This window comes from Hipposideros armiger, unplaced genomic scaffold (assembly GCF_001890085.2).
Source record: "Hipposideros armiger isolate ML-2016 unplaced genomic scaffold, ASM189008v1 scaffold_388, whole genome shotgun sequence".
NCBI classification, from domain to species: Eukaryota; Metazoa; Chordata; class Mammalia; order Chiroptera; family Hipposideridae; genus Hipposideros; species Hipposideros armiger.
The window spans coordinates 1,810,344-1,825,262 of record NW_017731738.1 but is presented as its reverse complement, the minus strand read 5'-3'; the positions used below and the strand labels follow the sequence as shown (position 1 = coordinate 1,825,262).

At 35.4% G+C, this 14,919-nt stretch overlaps 1 protein-coding gene across 3 annotated transcripts in view; it reads right to left on the bottom strand.

Moving 5' to 3' along the window:
* Nucleotides 1-14,919, bottom strand: part of LOC109393737 (zinc finger CCHC domain-containing protein 7-like) — a 100,613-nt gene that overhangs the window by 59,143 nt on the left and 26,551 nt on the right. The window lies entirely within an intron of this gene.

Sequence of the window (14,919 nt, the reverse complement as noted above, 5' to 3'; positions counted from 1 at the left end):
ACTTATCTATAATTTAGTTGCATCCTCATAGCCTTAGAAATACACAGGCTATGTGCCAACCATTGTGCCTTTCTCATTCCTTTCTTCCTTTTCTCTTTCTTCTCCTCCTTTTCCTCTTTCCTTCCTTCCTTCAATTTTTCCTTCTTTTACTTTCCTTCCTTTTCCCCTTTCTTCTCTTTTTTTTGGGTGGTGGGGGGATGGGAGAAATGGGGGTGCTGAAACTGTATGTAATCCTGAAATGCGCTCTAAATTATAAACACATGATGTTACTGTCCTACCCTTAATATGGTGTTAACCCATCCTGACTTTCCATTAGGAGTGACGAATTGGGACTAATACATCCATACCCTGTCACGGGTTAGTTAATAAAGCTAACTGGAAACCATACACTCATCGGCATGGTGACTGAACTATCAAGGCATCATTTTCAGCAAATTACTGACTAGGGTTAGAACAGTCTAAGGTTTACAGAAAAAATTGTGAAGATAGCACAGAATTCCTATATGCCCCCAACCCAGTTTCCCCTTATTAGTAACATCCTACATTAGAGTGTGGTGTATTTAATGAACCATTATTATTAACTAAAATCCATACTTTATTCATATTTATTTTTACCTAATGTTCTTTTACCTAATGTTCTAAGATCCCATCCAGGATAGCATGTTACATTTGGTTGTCAGGTCTCCTTAGGCTCCTCTTGGCTGTGACAGTTTCTCAGACTGTCCTTGTTTTTGATGACTTTGTCAGCTTTGAGGAGTACTGATCAGGTATTTTGTAGAATGTCCCACAGTTGGGATTTGTATGGTTTTTTTTTCACATTTACGCGGGATTATGGGTTTGAGGAGGAAGACCACAGAGATAAAGTGACAATTCTCTTCACATCATATCAAGTGTAAATGCTATCAACATGACTTATCACTGATGATGCAAGTCTTGATCACCTGTCTTATCATGGTGTTTTAATTTAGCCTCAGCCTTCACAAAAACTGCATTTACACCTTTCTGAACTCCATAATAATATAGTACTGCTATTCTTCATTGTTGAAGATGACTATTTTAACAGTTACTCTCCTTAGGTGTGACTCAGAAGGTGGGAAAAAAATCAAAACACAATCCAACTATGCTTCCCAGCCTGCACAAAGATTAGTCTTTGTGTCACTACAGTGATTTTTCCGAAGCCTGTAGATATTTCTAACCTGACTCTGCTTTCAAAGTTGGTCTAAAACAGAGGCTCTCAACTTGGGCTGACCATTAGAACCATATGGGGGAATCTTCAAAAATACTGTTGCCCAGGTCCCAATCAGAATTCCTGGGTATTCAAAGTTTTAAAAAAAACTCTCCAGGTTATCTAATATAAAGCCAGGGTCGAGAACCACTGGTCCAAGTCCTTACCTCTGCATTAACTGTAGCAATGAAAGGTGACATGTCTTCCCAGTTATAGCATTCGTAGCTATACTATACTTTTGGGGGTCTATATTTCTTATCTCTCTACTATTCTTCCTGTAACTGGTTTTGGCTTAAAAGAACTCTATATCAGGGACACTGCAATGCTATTTAAACATTAGTAGATGAAACACAAGGCAGAAGGCAGTGACTGACATTTAGAAACATACTGATGAAAAGTATGCATATTCCATGGTGAAAACATCAAAAGGCTGGATACTAAACCACCAACGTAAAAATGTTCTAAATTCCCCAAAACATGATGATATAGAAATGGTTCACTATTGATCATTTGAATCATGTTTATGACAAGTGTATGTTGAAGGATATTTAAATTTAGCTTCGAGCTTATGCCACTCCTAATAGCTGATGATACCCTTCAGGAAAAACAGAGAGAATATATTCTTTTCTAATAATTTTTATGGTACTATTGAAGGGCTTGGCATATTCACTGCCTAGAAAAACAAATTACTTTTCATGAAAATCAATATAACAGCCTTAAGAATACTGATCCTGTGTTTTACTGGATATGGTCAGCGTACCTAATACTGCCTGTTTTTCTTACCATCCCACCATGGGAACATATAAATGTCCTCATTCTTTAAAGCTCTTATCTTCTCTCCTTAAACATTTAACAACATATGTATAAACCACATCTGATTTGGAACTGTACCTCTGAACTAAGGACTAGTCTTCATTTTTCCATTCGAAAAGCTCTAGCTTTCATTTCCTGTGATTCCCAACTATCCTTCCACTTCTGCTAGAGAAGCCCCCTCCCTAGAAATTCTTCTGTCTATTTTATAGCCAGTGTCCCCACCTCCCACAAAACTATTTTGTCCCTTTCATTACGGGTAAATAGGATTGTCTGTCTTGCAGACCATATGCTCTCGCCAGCCTTTCCACCGGGTGCTAGTGTTTAATATTGAACAAAATTTTAAAAAATAGTAGGGAATAATTACCCCTAAACACTCCCATTTCCACCTAACAAATCTTATCAGCAAGACCCAGAAGGATCAAACAATTGCCAATTAATTTTATTTTGTCCCAGAATAAAGGTCAAGGATATTTAAAGGGAATATAAAAATAACCAGCACCAAACAAATTAATGTCTGGTCTCTAATCAAAGTCTGGAAGGTATGCAAAGAAATGGGAAAATATGACTCATAATGAAGAGGAAAATCAGTTAACTGAAACCAACCCAGACTTGACAAAGATGTTAAAATTGGAGATAAGAACATTAAGACAGTTGTAATAATTGTATTCCTTATCTACAAAATATAAGTACAGATTTGGAAGATATAGAAAGAGATCCAAATCAAAGTTCTACAGATGAAAGTTACAATGTCTCAGATAAAAAATACATTGGGTTGGGCCGGCCGAGTGGCGCGATGGTTTAGAACTTGCTTGGGATGCCAGAGGGCCCCGGTTCAGATCCCACATATGAGGGCCAGTGACACTGCCCTCTACAGCTAAGATGCTGAACAACAGCTCAACCTGGAGCTGGGTTGCCATGAGTCGCCGGCGACAGCGTAGGCTGCAGCCCCTGTGGCAGTGGGTTGCCATGGGCTACCGTGTGTAGCCAGCAGCCAGCTTCAGCGGCCAGCAGCCGCAGTGAGCGGCCGTCCAGAAACCGGCGACTGATCTGCCTCACCAGGGAAGAGCACAATGACAGTGCCAACTTGGGCCAGTGAAGCAACATCCTCCACAACTAGATTGAAGAACAAAAATGACAGCAACTTGTCTGTTCCCCTTCCCCCAATTCCCCAGCACTGTTCCCATCCCCCCAATTCCCCAATAAAAATAAATAAATAAATAAAAAATACATTGGGTAGAACTAATGGCAGATTAGACAATGCAAAAGAAAACATCAGTGAACTTGAAGACACAGCAATAAAGAACTATCTGAAATAAGACACAGAATAAAAGAATTAAAAATGATGAAAATAGCATTAGTTAGCTGTGGGACAATTTCAAGTAACTTAACACACATGTAATTAGAATATCCAAAGTGGGGAGAGAACAAAAAAAATCTGAATAATGGCTAAAAGTTTTCCAAATATGATCTAAATAACAATCTTTTTGAGAACATTTACCAAGAGAGCCCATATTCTGGACTATAAAACAGCTTCAATAAACTTAAAAGGATTCAAGTCATACAAACTGTTATTTGAACATAATACATTAAATAAGAAATCAACAGAGCGCTCGCTAAAGAACAAATTACATCCACTGTAAATAGGAAAAATAAAAATCACAGCTAATAACAAAAATTAATAAACTTAAAAAAAAAAAAGAAACCAAAAGTACACTCTTCAAGAAGATCAACAAAATTGACTAATTTGAGAAAATGCAAAACTAATCTGTGCAAAAAGCAGAGGTTCCGTGGGAATGAAGAAGGGTATGGAGAAGCAGGGGACAAGGATTACAAAAGATCATGAGAAAACTTCTTAAGGTTTTTGATATTTTCACTATCTTGATAATGGTAATGGCTTCCTGTGTGTATACATATATCAAAATTTATCAAATCGTCAATTTAAAATGTCAATTATATGATAACAAAGTTTTTTTAAATAAAAGTACCACTTTGCTGATGGTCATCTATGTGATACTTCTCTCATAGGCTTTTATTCAGAGGTAGTTTCTGAAGATTATCTCTACAACTTCCGAGAGTACCTGACTGTGCTCACTCATAGGATATTAATGTGAAGGAGGAAATTCTTGGATCATTCTCCTGCAAAGGATTCAATGTCTCCGTGCTACAGCTCAAGCAGTGTGTGTCATGACAATGTCTTGAAAGATCGCATGCAGAAGTGCTAGCTCTTGAGAAGCATTTCAGCACAGTCCACCAACTAAAGGAGTTCTGGCTATCATGATTTGACCTCAAAATACTCTGAAAAGTGTAGCTGCCATGCAGAGAAGAGGACCAAACTGAATACAGACCGACATGTCATTTTTCTCCTCTGGGCCTGAGATTTTTCATCTAGAAAATGAGACCAATAGCCTTGAAGCACTGATTTCCAATCAATCTGTGCCAGCCTAACATAGGGGGACTTGTTAAAATACAGAATCCTAGGTCTTGTCCACACAGATTCTAATTCAATAGGTCTAGGGTAGAGCCTGGAGATATACTGTTAAATCCTAGCATAAAACCAGATTTGGGAAATTATGGTGTAATCTTTTAGGGCATTCCAGCTGCAACATTCTTTAAGCATTATTTTCAAAGGTTGCAATAAGATCTTTCAAGTGGGGTGTCTGTCAGCCATAAAGGTTAAAGTAACATAGTGGTACTCTAAATACAGATACCACAGAAGGCCCTAATGTTTAATTTTTAAGGAACTCTCTTTAAATTTCACTGATTTGGAAGAAACAAGTTTAAATTTTTGGTATATTATTATCAATCTTGATCCATGTTATAAACAGGTTATTTCTAGTTTATCGCTGCATTCTATATCTTTACTCCTTTTTGTACTTGCCAGAGACCCTACAGGCTGATTGTTTTCTGGGTGTATTTCTACTTATTCTAGAGCAATTCTCTGCCCCTGATTCTTGGGATATTTTAGAGCATAGTGGAGATCAGAGATTCTACAGAACCAAATATGCTGTCCCATATCCCTGTAGTTTCATAGCAATGGTTATAGAAACAGAAAAGCAAAAATTTCTACAAGAACTTCAGAGCTTGGGAATGAAAAGTTAAAATTTTTTTTCCAAAATTTCATTAAACTATAGAGATACAGTACTAGTATAAGCTATAACAGATGACCAAATTCTACACAATCAAAACATTCTCATAATCACCCCATTTCTGTTTCTATCACTTTGAGTACAAAAAAAAAAATCATTTCTAAAAAAATACTTAAGTTCAAATAAATCTAAAATTTTTCCCTCTTTCAAATTGGTTTCTTACATTATTTGATATAACAGATTAATAAATCCTTCAAAAATTTTATAATACATAGTCATCTATTAGGTAGCCACGTTTCTAATATTTGCTTAAATATCCTAAAGACAGAACAAAATATTTTCATAGACAATGGCATCAAGTTATTGTAGATGAATTCTGAATTTAGTCTTTATCCTAAAATTTTATTAAAATTCTGTACCTCTGGACATAACTGCAATTGAAAATCTATTTCAAAAAGGATTATATGAATCAGGCAGAATAGAAAAACATATCTGTTAAAGTATGAATAAATGTGAACAGCATGCAAATCAACTTTTATCTCTAAACTTTATTTCTGATTGTGTCCCAAATAGACAAGCCAATGATTTTAATACCTTGGGTATGTTTTGTCCCACTAGGCAAAGTAACCTAATTCTCTTAATTCCTGGAATTGGCTGCTGTTCCAAGACCAGGAGGATTGCACTGAAAGTGGCTATGGCATACTATAATATAATTAATACGCTGTAGAAAGAAAAATAAGCTCAATTTTATTCAGCAGACAAATTATTTCACTGCCATTTGCAAACCAAGTTGTAAACAACCGTTAGTTGTCCCATATTCCTTGATCTTTCACATATTCTGTACAAAATCATTCTTCTAATGACAGATTCTAAGGAAAAATATAAAATGAGGCTACCACTGTAACTTTATAATTTACATATGTATATTTGTAATCAACAATGTTAGTCAATCCACTCCAGAAAAAGAAACGTTTCCATATTAGCTAAATATATGCATTTATTACGTTCGTTAATATAAAATTCATGATAAAAGGTACAAGTCTCAAGGGGGGAATGTCATAAATAAACCTCAAACCTGTTAGACACACTTACCCTCCTCCATATTCCCTCCAGACACTCCTTACTCCACTCTCCCATATCCTCTTTTCCTTGACTACCATCACCCATAATCAAAACCTTTTTCTGGAATTTGTTTCTCCACCTTTCATCTCACTTATTAAATTTGTCCTGCCTACAAATTCTTGTTTCATGTGGGGCTAAGTGCTTAGAACCAAACAATTTCCTTGGGATTCTAGCACCCATAAATATTTGGGACATAAAAAGGGGGGAAAGATAGCATATATTAATTTCTTAGAACATTTTAATTAAGTTTTGCTGAGACTTAAAATGTTACAATGAATACTCTTAACAAATCTTTACTTAACCTACTAACTAAAATGACCAACGCTCTCAATTTGTTTTGTAAAATGTATTGATGCTACAGAATACTAAATGCTCATGAGTAGCAAGCAGGCCATTCTCAAGCTCACCCACTCACTTCTGCTTCTATCAGCTGAAGTGTATGCTGTATATATTCCAAAGCTAATTTTGTCAGTTGTACTTATTATTGATATTTAATGTAACTATTAAGTAAACCAATGAAATTATTTTAAAAGTAGGGGCTTTGGCTTAAGTTGCTAAAAGTTACTGTCAAATTAGGTGCAAGCAAGTGAAGTGAGAGGAGTGCCCAGATTTTCTTAGTGAATCCAAGTATCACATTCAATTTCCAGTAACATAACCTTTAAAGGAGATCTACACACACTAAATATACAAAACATTAAGGAACCTGAATAAACTCTCTAAATGAGCACTTGAGTTATAAGAAAAATTTCAAAGCTTCTAGCTCTAAGGGAAAAAGGGGTGTGTGTGTGTGTCTGTGTGTGTGTGTGTGTGTGTGTGTGAGTACACGTGTGTATACACACACACAATCACACATCAAGGTTTGTTGTTGATGAGAATGTTATTTTTTTCTGGGAATATTTACCAAAATAAATGTAAAATACATTATTACTCCAATTTTTATGTTAAGAAAAAGGAAAAGAAAGCCCATCCAATATATAGATAATAAGTATATGTTGATTTAGTCTAGTTCTGTAGTGAAAGGACAGAAAACAAAAATGAAAAGGGGGGAAAGGTCAGAAAACCAACAATAGGCACAAGAAGCACGTCAGTTACAAAAGCCAAATAACAAGAAATATGAAGCCGGAATGAAAAAGGGGGGTAAGGGGAAAATGGAGAAGGACACAGAAAAACATAAATGCACACAGGAATAGACAAACACATAGAAACTTTCATAAAATAAAACTCCATCATGAGATTCTACATAGAACAGAGCCAATGTTTATGTTATACATTTGCAATTACAGATGCAAATAGAAACATTAGCTCTTTGCATTTAGCAAAGATTTCCCAAGCTTGATTTGCAAGGCGAAAAGATAGACAATCAAAAAAACAATGACAAAGAAATGTGATTCTCTGAAAATGGTCAGCCCTCAGTCTCTACAAATCTATTCATCAATTTACAGTGCTAGAGAAATGCCAAAAGAGTTTACATATACCCTTATCTACCTATACTTAAAGATAGGTATGCCTGTATCTATATTTTTTTTAAAGAGTGCTCATTCAATGCTATCTCAAATATCCTCCTCTTCTTCCATCCTACCCCCCTCCTACCCCTATCTCCAGAAAGGCTACACATTCTCTTTGAAGACCAAGTTTAACACGTACTTCCTTCATGAAGTATTCTTGGTTTTTCCTAGGCAGGAGAGAAAGTTCCTCTCTTCTCTAACACAAAGAATTTTATATCATTCTTAGTTATTATCATATTCACATTATTATTGTATTCAAACACTCTATATTTGAGTATATGTCCTATTTGATGGTTGGATCTCAAGCTTTTTGGTCTCAGGACCTCTTTACACTCTTAAAAATCACTGAGCACTCCAAAAGCCATTTTTATATGCGTTATTTATCAATGTTTACCATGTAAAAAACTAAAGCTGAATAATTTTTTAAATAAATATTAATTCATTTAACATAATAAATTCATTATGTTAATATAAATAACATTTTTATGAAAAATGACTATACTTTTAAAAAATCAGTAGTAAGAGTGGCAGTGTTTAACAAAACTCTTCAATGACTGGCCTATTAAAATGCAGGTGATTCTCATATCTGCTTCTACATTCAATCTGTTATGATATGTTGTTTTGGTTGAAATATTATGAAAATGAGTTGAAAAGGGGAGTATTTTAATAGCCTATTCAGATAATTAAGAATATTCTCCTTTGATACTTATTAAAACTTAGTTGCAATGTAGAATATAAAACTATATCAAAAACTTTTTTAAATTTTATTTTATTGGGGAACAGCCATCGTCATTGGTTACACATTGCTTTCAAGCTACAAAGGCATAGTTGACCCGTTTAAGGAGAGCGCAGCTCAGTGGCCCACGCAGGGATCGAACCGGCATCCTTGGTGTTATCAGCACCCATGCTCTAACCAACTGACCTAATCAGTCACCCCCTATCAATACCCCTATCAATAAACTGTTATGTACTCTCTTAACATTAAAATCCTTTGGTCTATCTTGTACCTTGAAAGGATCTTTTAACCCATGCACAATTTTGTAACATCATGTTCTGGTCCTATGGAAAATAATGGTTCACTGATTTATAAAATCTGATTGTTAACATATTTCATTATACAATAATCCAAAAAATAAGTACATTTGTTAATATCACAACTGATCTCATCAGAAAGTTTTTAAGAAATGGGAAGCTTTAAGAATTGCAAAACTGGGGTGACCAGGTGGCTCAGTTGGTTAGAGTGTGTGCTCTCCGCAACAGAGTTGCCAGTTCGATTCCCACATGGGTCAATGAGCTGCGCCCTCCACATCTAGACTGAAGATAACAGATTGAAGACAACAACTTGAGCTGAGCTGCCGCTGAGGTACCTGGGGGCAGCCGGGTGGTGGCTCGGTTGGTTAGAGCACGTGCTCTTAATAACAAGGTTGCTGGTTCAACTCCCACATGGAATAGTGGGCTGCACTCCCCGCAACTAGATTGAAAACAGCGACTGGACTTGGAGCTGAGCTGCACCCTCCACAACTAAGATTGAAGGACAACGATTTGACTTGGAGCTGATGGGTCCCAGAAGAAACACATTGTTCCCCAATGAAGTTTAAAAAAAAAGAAAAAAAGAACTGTAAAACTCACAATGACAGATATAAGTTTTCCAAAATTCTAATTTTTGCTTGAAAGCTCAAATTTTATCATTGACAACAAATGTTGGCAGTTATTCTTTTTTATTTGGCATGCTTAATTTGTTCATTTTCAAGAAAATGTCTGCAAAATGCCCAATACTGAATAGCTGTAGTTTGGCAGTTGTTCTCTGAAGTAAACATGTTCCGTGTAAAAAGAGGCTAGTTCTGTTCACAAAACTGAACAAATGGTTTTCCTTGAGACAACAATCATACTTCAGGATACAACACAAATGTTTATGTGTACTCCCCATTTCGTCATACAGAATATTGAGAAAAAGTGATTACGTGGGTAGCCATTTAATAAATAATTTTTCTGCTTCATCAAGGAAATTAAGCAAAACTGCCTTTTTTTAAAATTGAGTTTGTAGTGGTGGAAAATACGACTACTAGTACAGTTTGTTACCACAGCAATGATTCATGTACCATCAGAGCAAACACCAACACAATGAAAAGAGGAAAATAAGAGTATTTTATGATGATAAAGAGTTTTGACCTTGCAGAACCACAGGGGTCCACAGCACACATTTTGAGAAACACCACACTAGATTACAAACTCCTGGAGCCAGGAAATTCATTTGCTTACCACAATACCTTGCCACAGTTAAGTTTCTGGATATTGAATGAATAAATGAACAAACAAATAAATGTTTTAATGAAAGAATATTGGTAATACGGGTAAATAAATATCAACTAATTGGAGACTGAAGAAAGTGATACTATTACCATTTTAACAAACACAAAGAAAAAAGATGATAATGAAGGCATATCTAAATATTCCCATTAACCAACTAAAAAGCTCATAAACTTTCAGTTACCAGAGAGTAACAGAGCTTGGCTTACAGTGTAACTGTAGCCATCTTTTTAACAACGATCTCTTTTATAAGGAATTTAACAGTTAAGCAAAAGTCAAAAGTGTCTATACAAGATATTTTTAATCTCTTTTACGGTCATTTGGGTTATCCATTCTATGAAAAAGAATTTCAAAATAAATTTATTTCATTTAAAGAATGCATTCAGGGCCAGCCGAGTGGCGCGTTGGTTAAGAGCTGGCTTGGGACGCCAAAGGGCCCCAGTTCGGATCTCACATATGAGGGCCAGTGACACTGCCCTCTACAGCTAAGATGGTGAACCACAGCTTGACCTGGGGCTGGACTGCCGTGAGTCTCTGGCGACGGCGTAGGCTGCAGCCCCTGCTTCAGTGGGGTTACCATAGCTACCGTGTGTGGCTGGCAGCCAGCGTGAGTGGCTGGCAGTTGGTGCGAGCTGCCAAGAGCTGCTGTGAGCGGCCGTCCAGAGGCCGCTCTGCCTCACCTGGGAAGAGTGAAATGATGATACCAACATGGGCCAGTGAAGCAACGTCCTCCACAACTAGACTGAAGAACAAAATGACAGCAACTTGTCTGTTCCCCTTCCCCTAATTCCCCAGCGCTGTTCCCCTCCCCCAATTCCCCAATAAAATCTTAAAAAAAAAAAAAAGAATGCATTCAACAAACATTTATTGAAGACCTGCCATATATACAAGGCACTCTATTGTATGCTTTGGGGTTTATAAGGAAGGATAAAATGGTTTCTTCTTTTGGAAACTAACACGTAGGTCAGGAAAAAAGTTCAAGAAAACCTAAAATAGCCTTTTTATGGCTAAATATACTGAACCACAATGGCCATTTAAAAAAGAAATGAGACATCTAATGTTAATGTATGCATTTAGAGAAAATTAGTTTAAATAGTTTAAACCAAAAAAAGGAAAATTTAATTCAAGTAAACATTCAGAAAAATTTAGTTTTACTATGGAAGGGAGGGAGAAAACAAACAAGAAAGCAATTCACAGCTTAAAGCAAAGAAATCCACCAAGTGTTCTGATAATGAAGCCTACCTGGTCCTGGTGTTTTGCTACCAAGATTTTCAGCATCCCTCCCAACAAAATAAAACACAAAATAATAGCTAATACACATGAACTAACACGGCCAAACTGCCAATAAAGAGTCTAAACTTGGCAAAGTTGGGGTCACTTTGCTACAGATGGATGGTAGAACACATGGTGATATTCTTACAGGTCAGAAACTCTATAAAAAAAAGTCAGTAAATATTTGTGAAATGCTGAGGCATTTATACTTCATCACAGGCAGTGCCAAAATGGAATATTCTTTGAGCTCACATCCTTAACCATTACCAGTTGATGAGATTATTTGGAAGAACTTGAAGAAAAATACAAAGACTATATTTTAGGTAGTTAGATAGACAGAACTCTGAAATTTGGTGACATTTATTGGGCTGCACTCTGAGAACAAGAACTTTTTAAAATTAAAGCACTCAATATCCAGCTTCTCAGAACATCAATGACTAATTTATAAGAATTAAATGTCCTTAACTGATAACATGAGGTAACCAACGAATTTTAATTTATAAGTATGTATGCGAAAAAATTATTTTAAAGGAAGAATTAGAATTCAAAACTGTTCACTAAAATACAATCAATAATAAAACATTATTATTAAAACTATAAAAGCACTACTATTACATGGTAATAAAATCAATTTGGTTGACTTAGTTATTGCTAATTGAACTATATAAATGTCATCTTAATTGCCATTTTTATATATCTTCAAATATCCAGTGTAGTTAGAACACTCACAAATGTGGATTCATAGAATATTAAATACTACCTTATAATGTCTTAAAATTACATAAATTTCATTTTCCCCCCAAACAAATATATTACACTATTTTTTAATTCTAAATTCTCTCTATACTGCAATAAAATCTGAAGAGGTTAAATAGAATGCAAAATTCATTAAGATTATTTTACAAACTATAATCTTCATCTTAAGTTTTAAAAACATCAAACTGAGATCAATTAATTGTTATGTACCATGCAATTAGAGGTATACAATTCTAAACAACCACATATTTATACCATATTCTTGCCCACGTGGCACCTTAACATTTCAAACTATTCTCTCAAAGTGGATTAGCAATATGGTCAATCCTGTTACTAACATTTGTTTAGCTTTTACAATGTTCCAAGGACTGTAAATGTTCCACATACATTATTTATTGCACTTAATCATCACAACAAACCCAAAAGGTAAGCACTATTCCCTTCATTACAGATGAGGAAAAAGGAAATCTAGAAAATTTAAGAAATTTGCCCCAAATTAGATGGCTAGTATTAAGTGGCAAAATCAAACCTAGATCTCAATTTCAAAGCCTGAGTTCTTAACCACTATGTATTCACTGCCTACCAAACTGGGCTGTCATTGTGATTGGCTAAGGAAGGGAAGAAGAGAGACAAATCCTATATAGCCATAAAATAGGGAAAAAAATACCAAGAAGGGAGGGTGAAAAAAGGAAAGAGACCAGTATTAAAAAAGGAAAGAAGACAGAGTTGTCCACCCCTCCTGCCACTCTCAAAAGTAATCAAGATTTCCAAAGGCTCTTATGATGAGTCAGCAATATTTTCTACCCAGTTACCACACAGCACTTATTTTTTTTACCATCACCCTACCCTAAAAGGGCTTAGCTGCTAATAACTTCCTTTTTATGCAAGTTCCTCTAAAAAGGTAAGTTCAATAAAATTCATTAATATGTTCCATATAATCCTAGTACACAATGCATATTGATTGCTTAAAAACTTGTAATAATTAAAGGAGGAATCATGCCATCATACCAAAGGTTTGGGTAGTCTGCCCTACTGAAAACCATCCAGAGTCCAAGTACTCTCAAAGGGGAAAAGTAGATACAGCTCAAGTTCTGAGAAGTAATAGATGAATTTAAAAAGGATTTATAAAAATATTAATAAGATACACAAGTTTTATGAAGGTACAAAAGAAAATAAACTTAGGGAATAAGTTTCTTCAGAACCAAAATATAATAAGTTTGAAAGGCCTTTTGGAAGAACCAAGACAAACCAACCAAATAAAAAGTTTTAAACTGATTATCATAGCAATATAAATATCTAGATTAACTTCTAAATAAACCAAATCTTTCTTATGAACCACTGGGGACATGGCTACATTGTGAATAAGCCACTGAATTTTATACAGTATTATCATGAAATAGATATTCAAATATGTCTGATTTGACTCAATCCATTATAACTATGTTACAAATAATGAGTGCTCAAGTACTGGTTTCTAATACCATTCTCCAATAAAAAAGACAAGGGTTCCTTTGAGAAACAGCTGATTCTAGGTCTGGAAAAAATATATATACAAGATAAACCTGTAGCATCTTGTGCCAAAAAAGAAGGCAGTGCTAAAAAAAAACCAACCAAACAACAAAACAACAAAACATAATGATGGGATTAGATCAAAGAGACACAGGAGCCAACTAAAATAGCCCTCAAAGGCCAAAGCTGAGACAATTTAAACAACAAAATTAAAAAGCACTGGGTTATAACCCAAAGTATACAATAAATATCCATGCGTCCATACTGATATAAATGAATGAATGAATGAGGAAGAACAGACAAATCTCCCATGCAGAAGAATTCCAAATAATTTACGTATATAAAGGAGGAGGAGCATTAACTCCCTGCTACTTAATTAAGTGTAGGCTGTACAAAGTACCTTCCTTCCAAAAAGTACAGTATGTTTTCCATAAGAGTAACTTTACAGTAGAGAAACCAGACAAACACTACCTTGGACAGGTGGTCAAGGCTATCATCATCAGTAAGTCCTGCTGATAGCATTTACACTTGGTAAAATGTGATGAGAATGGCACTTTACTTCTGTGGTCTTCCTGCCAAAACCCATAGCCCCAGCCTAACCATGAAAAAAACAGACAAATCCCAACAAAATACCTGGCCAGTGCTTCCCAAAGCTGACAAAGTCATCAAAAACAAGGACAGTCTGAGAAACGGTCACAGCCAAGAGGAGCCTAGGGAGACCTGACAAATAAATGTAATGTGCTATCCTGGATGGGGATCCTAGAATATTAGGTAAAAGAACATTAGGTAAAAACAAAGAAATATAAAAAGATAGACTTTAATTAATAATAAGGAATCAATAATGGTTCACCAATTTTGACAAATGTACTATATTAATATAAGATGGTACTAGTAAGGGAAAACTAGGTATTGGGCATATGAGAATTCTCTGTACTCTGCAATTTTTCTGTAAACTTAAAACTGTTCTAAAATAAAGTTTATTTTTAAAAAAGTGAAGCAAATTGGGCAAAAAGGAAAAGGAAAAGTTCAGTCTCACTACTTACCTACATAGTAGTATTTCCTACATAATTCAAAGCAGGTTATTCAACTTTACGTAGATATTTGGAAATCTTTCTTTAACACTCTCAAAGGAAAGACATTTTCAAACACTTCCTGCTATACACTACCATTACTGTTAGCTTCCTCTAATTCAGCGGTTCTCAACCTGTGGGTCGTGACCCCTTTGGGGGTCGAACGACCCTTTCACAGGGGTCGCCTAAGACCATCGGAAAACAAAAAGATATTTACATTACGATTCATAACAGTAGCAAAATTACAGTTATAG